General features: G+C 42.5%; 1 long non-coding RNA gene across 1 annotated transcript in view; it reads right to left on the bottom strand.

Moving 5' to 3' along the window:
• Nucleotides 1–5,818, bottom strand: part of LOC109395603 (uncharacterized) — a 9,690-nt gene extending 3,872 nt beyond the window's left edge. Inside the window, exons 1-2 of the long non-coding RNA XR_002126692.1 lie at nt 4,793–5,818; nt 4,040–4,268 (exon numbers count right to left, since the gene is read on the bottom strand). This is a non-coding gene — a long non-coding RNA (uncharacterized LOC109395603). The remainder of the gene's footprint in view (nt 1–4,039; nt 4,269–4,792) is intronic.
• Nucleotides 5,819–6,072: the final 254 nt, after the last annotated feature.

Raw genomic sequence — 6,072 nt, 5'->3', positions numbered from 1 at the left:
GCCAGTGAAGCAACGTCCTCCACAACTAGACTGAAGAACAAAAAGGACAGCAACTTATCTGTTCCCCTTCCCCCAATTCCCCAGCGCTGTTCCGATCCCCCAACTCCCCAATAAAAATCTAAAAAAAACCCCAAAGATCAATCGATATACTGCCTGTTTTGTTCGATAACATTTTGTCATCTTTCAGTGAGCTTCATAATTCCTCGTTCACAGAAGGACCTGTCTCTATTTGCGAAAAACTGAACAAGGTGCTGATTAACAGCCTCAACAGAATTGAACGTTATACCATGCAGGGAGTTTTGAAGAGAGTGAAACAAGTGGAAGTCTGACGGTGCAAGATCAGGCGAGTATGGTGGGTGTGGCAACACATCCCAATAATTTCTGACGGGTGATCAAACTTGTGTGTGGTCTCACGTTGTCACGATGGAATACACTCCTTTACAATGAACAAGCTCTGGACGTTTCTGGATGATGGATTCATTCAAACTGTTCAATTGCTGACAGTACACATTCGAATTGGTTGTTTGGTTCCTTGGTAAGAGCTCGAAAAACATGACACCTTTAAAATCCTACTACACTGACAGCATAACCTTCCTCTGATGAATGTCTGCTTTCGATGTCGTTTGAGGCAAATCATCATGTCGGGACCAAGGCCGTTTGTGCACCACATTGTTGTAAACAGTCCACTTCTCATCACCAGTTATCAGTTGCTTCAAAAAAGGATTGTTTCCCTCACGTTTAACGAGCATATTGCAGTTTATAGGCGCCATCAAATGAACTTCTTTGAGTTGATGTGGAACCCAAATATCGAGCTTGCTTATGTATCCCAGCTTCTTCAGGTGGTTGTGAATGCTTGAATGATGGATGTTCAATGTTCCTGCAATCTCTTGTGTCATGTGACATGACTCAATCAATGCTTTTATTTTTGTTGTCATCAACCTAAGTGGGCCCCCCTTACCGAGGAGCATCATTGAGATCAAAATCACCAGCACGGAATTTTGTGAACCATCATTGGCACTGACATTCTTGTAGAGCATTGTCACCGTAAACTTTATGCAACTTTTCACAAGCTTGATGCGCGTTCTTCCCTTTATGGAAGTAAAACAGTAAAATACGGCAAAAATGCACAGTTTGGTCTTCCATCTTCAACTTATTGTAAAATACCCTTAACTCAACCAAATCACTCAATTTTTTTACAATGAAACTAGAACTGTCAGCTGTCAAATGATATAGCAATAACATAGATGTGAATGACTCTAGTATTTCCAAAAATGAACCAATGCCATCTGTTGCAAACATGCGTCATGGCTTTTCTGACAACCCAATATAAGCAAGACATTATAAGATGAAATAACACACTGATAAAAATATCTTTGGGTAAATGTTAGAAATATATCTAATAAATTTTGTAAATCCAAAAGCAAGGTCTTCCTTCAAGAATTAAAAAAGTATGGGAAATGTGAGTTTGGTAGAGAAGATGAAAACAATGCTAAATAGACTAAAAGTCTAGATTTGATAATAATAGCATTTTATTTTTTTAAAAAAAGGGTTCTTTTTTGACTACAAGCTTCATATGTACCAATAAGCAGATGGGGTCGCTTATCTGATTTTTTAATTGTGTTAAAAAAAGCATGATTCCCAGGTTATTATAATCAGAGATTCTATTCTTTTCTGGTTGGACCAAATCTGGAAAAGTGTTCAATTCATGGGATCACATTTTAAAAGGAACACTGGAAAGAGTACACTGAAAGAAGAGAAAATGCTTTGAGGAGGTAACTAAAGGAAACAGAACTTCCTTCAAATATTTGAAAACAATTACATAAAATAAGAAAAGACTCATCCTATGTTCTTCTAGAAGGCAAAACTCACACCAGAATATAAATATCATAAGAGGAGCACTTCAACTTCAGAAAAAAAATAATTACAATTAAATGTACTATATTAGTGAGGTCCCCATCACTAAAGGATTTAGAGTTTGGAATTCCACAGAGGAGAGTCAGCAGGAAGGTTGTGCTGAATCAACTCTTTGATTCAATGTTCTATTCGCACCTAAATAGCTTCTGAGAGTAGCCTTCTATTAAATAATACAGGATGTGTTACTTGTAATGATGACCTCCATGCATAAATAAAACACTAAACTGTTATTAGCTAACATCATTGAAGGTAGCTGGAGCTGTGGACACTTCCTAGATGCTGCTTACTTGTTTTCTAGTCATTGACCATATTAATGTGGATTCAGACCTGGCTGGGTAGGTCTGGCTGACAGGTGGGACTTCCTATCCAGTGTTTATCAGAATGCAGGATTCAAAATAGAAAAGCCTAGGTCTGGCCGAGTGGCTCATTGGTTAAGAGTTGGCTTGGGAGCGCGAGCTTTGAGCAGCAGGGCCCCGGTTCAGATCCCACATGGGCCAGTGACGCTGTGCCCTCTACAGCTAAGATGGTGAACAACAGCTCGACCTGGAGCTGGGCTGCCGTGAGTTGCCGGCAACAGCGTAGGCTGCAGTGGGCTGCAGTGGGCTGCCGTAAGCTATCGTGAATGGCCAGCAGCCAGCATGAGCCACCGTGAGCGGCCGTTCAATGGCCGGCAAGTGACTGCCTCACCCGGGAAGAGCGCAATGATAATACCCACATGGGCCAGTGAAGCGACGTCCTCCACAAGTAGACTGAAGAACAAAAGGACAGCAACTTGTCTGTTCCCCTTCCCCGATTCCCCAATGCTGTTCCCTCCAATTCCCCAATAAAAGTCTTTTAAAAAAAAAAAGAAAGAAAAAAAAGAAAAGTCTATCCGAAATAAACTCATCTCCAGGAAGAGAGGGTCAGATATATCAGCAAGGCTTCCTAACAGTGTCTCAGTCATCAATTGGAGCAATGTTCTGAACAGTGCTTCTCACCTAGGTTTGTTTTCCAGCTTCCTGTGAATACATGAATGCCTTAGAGGGAAAGGGGATTGTGAATAAAACCTAAAAGAAATGTGTTGACTAAAATGTCTGTAAGACTTTGGAATGCAAGATCATACTGCTTTGGTGCCCATACGACATATGAGTACTATAACACAAAGAGACACGCTTTTTCTCTCTGCTCAGAACACAGACTGGCTTGGCTCCAAGAACACAGTGCCACTGTTTTGTGTACAGGGAGGGTTTTAGTATGTGAATCCTGCCTATGGCGGCATTGGGACCCGGGGTGGGGAAGAGTGCAGAAGGAGACAAATAGGATGTATCCAATGGCCAAGGACGTACATTTATTTTTGCATGCTGTGGGGTTTCAGAAGCTAAAGAAAGAAGGTAAGGGCTTTGCCATTAGCATGCTGGGATATGTCTTGGTGATTTCTATAATAAAAGGAGGAGAATTTGAGGGTAGAATCCCCCTCTGGCAAAGGTAGCCATTTCTACAGAGTAGCCAGTTCATTATTCTAAGCATGACCTGTCTGTAAATTAAACATGTCTATAAAGGCTTTGACACTTCTTCCATGGAGAGGTAGGATCTAAATCCCCTCTCCTTGAATTTGGGCTGGACTTAGTGACTTGCCTGTATCCAATAAAATGCAGCAAAAGTGATGCTGTGTGACTCTGGAGGCTAGGTCATACAATGCAATACAGCTTTCACCTTGCTTACAGGAACGCTAGCTTCTGGAGCCCTCAGCCACCTTGCAAGAAGTCTGAATACCCTGAGGCACACACTCTGTGAGGAAGCTCAAGACACAGGAAGAGACTATGTTTAGGTATTCTCGCTGACTGCCCAGCTGAGGTCCCAGACAAGTGAGGAAATACGCCTCCAGATGATTCCAGTCCCAACCCACTGAGACACCCCCCAGGCACTGAGTCTTTCCAGGTGAGGTCCTAGACCTCATAGAGCAGAGATAAGCCATCTCTTCTATGCCTTGTCTGAATTCTGACTGACAGGGTAACTTTACATTTTGTAAAGGGCAAAACTACAATGTTTGATCCTCACAATGATACGATTAGATAGGTTGGACTGGCATGATTATTACCCTAGTTTTATAGATTAAAACAATAACAAAACAGGGATTTGAGCTTACCTGCTTTGAAATTATATAGGCAAGATGTGGCACGCTGACACGAAAATCCTGATCTTTGGACTCCAAAGTTTCTGCTTTCTTTATATTTTCCCATCTGGACACGGTGGGGCTTTAGAATGACCCAGGGAAATCAAATAAGATGTATCCAGAATTTGAAGACAAGGTCAGAAAAGGTTGAATAAATGGAAGCTAACAAGAATCAATTATTAAATGTGTGATATCAGCCATCCTGTGAAGACATAACCAGGTAAGATATGATGTACAGATTGTTGCTGTTAAGGAAGGCTATGATTTAAAATGCAACCAAAATACAATCTTAGGACTTTTAACATTATGTGGCAGTGTTTTAATGACGTAATATTTTCAAAGGCTGATTTTTAAAAATGACATACGAGTAGAACTGTTTGAGAATTTAAAAACCTGCCAATTGTGTTTCTGATGAAATCAAGGGGGAAGTGTGCCCTGGCTGGCTGATGGTATTTTAGCCTTATTAGAAGTATGTCCTTATAGTAAAGAGAGGACTACAGCTTGATGACATCATCTCTTATGATCATTTTCATTTACACCACTTTTGCCAAGTCAACTTTTGATTTAAATTTAGATCTTCAAGGAGACTTTCCTACTTGGAAGAGAAAGTACAATGACACTAACGAAGCATACCATGTTTGTTTGATAGGCTGTATTTTGTATTGTTCAATGTAGAGGGATATTAGCATTCTGATTAATTAAGCAGCCTCACACACAACTACTTACCTTGGAGTAAGGGTCAGCTCCGGGCTCATGGGCTCATGGTGACTATAAATATGCAGACACCCTACTTCCGAGGTCAGAAGGACAGCTTTCTGTCTCTTGAATCGTGGTGAATACAATAAAGAGGTCACCGGCAACTTCCCCCCTCATGGGAAGTACAAAAATGCGGAGTCCACTCAAAGCTTCTCATGACTTCATATTTAGGTTCCTTTGGTGATTCGCTTCCCACCATCAGGGGATCACAGTCACTTCCACTATGTTTCTCATTCCTATTTTGCCCTTCCTTAATTTTTCCCCCCAGAATATTCCCCTTTCCTTTTAAATAAACATATTTTTTAAATAATGAACTGGGTGTAACTCCATTCTGTAATTGGGTCTCTCAGAGGGTATTTTTCTTTCCTCTCTTGTTTTCATGCATATGTTGCACAAAGAATGCCTTGGAATATTGTGTGCGTGAAAGGCACAAAAGCATTGAAAATATTTTGAATGGTTTTCTTGGAACTAAGAATGATTTAAGTTTTGGTGCTTCAGGCATCTAGAACGTTCTGTGCCTTGCGCAGGCCCTTGCACATGGAAAAGCACTCCACTGACATTTGTTAAATGAATGAATCTGGAAAATGAAAAATACACTGAAAGGAAACGTTTTCTTCCTCAACGATGAAAAAAATAAAAAGCTTTTAGAGTTCCATTTAGACCCACTTTAACAGGCCAATTCCTTTAATGAAAAGGATACCAAGCATTATTCTGATGAATTGGCTGTTCCTAAATATATTTCTAGCAAATTCTACTTGGCTGTTTCAACCTTGGGGGTTCCAAGTCTTATTTTTATGACAGAGACGTTCGTTGTAATGGAAATCACACCAGCACGGGCTTCCCCGTCCTCCTCCCTCTAGGAGTTCAACGTCTCCCGAACCACCAGCCCTGCTCTTCTAGTAAAATCCTACGTTACAGCACAGGCTTCGGACGGAGACGAGAATCAAGGAGGAAACCGAAGCCATGGAAACGGGAGCGCGGAGGAAACCACCGAGCGCGAGGGCGGGCCGGAGGCGAAGGAACCCTCTCCGGAGGAGGGCGCGAGGGCGCTCCTCGGGTTACGTCACGCACCCGGGTGACGTCACGGCCGTGACACGCGGCTGACGCCGTTGCCGCGGCGACTTCTAGTGGTCTCCGCCCCCTTCCCCCGCCCCCAGCTCAGCGTCCTTCCCCCCCCTCCAATCCCCTCAGGCTCGGCTGCGCTGGGGGCCGCGGGACGGTTCCTGAGGTGGCCCAGGCGCCCTCCCGCC

Source organism: Hipposideros armiger, unplaced genomic scaffold, assembly GCF_001890085.2.
Source record: "Hipposideros armiger isolate ML-2016 unplaced genomic scaffold, ASM189008v1 scaffold_478, whole genome shotgun sequence".
Taxonomy (NCBI): Eukaryota; Metazoa; Chordata; class Mammalia; order Chiroptera; family Hipposideridae; genus Hipposideros; species Hipposideros armiger.
Note: the sequence above shows the minus strand (reverse complement) of the source record. Positions and strands in the feature narration are given on the sequence as shown.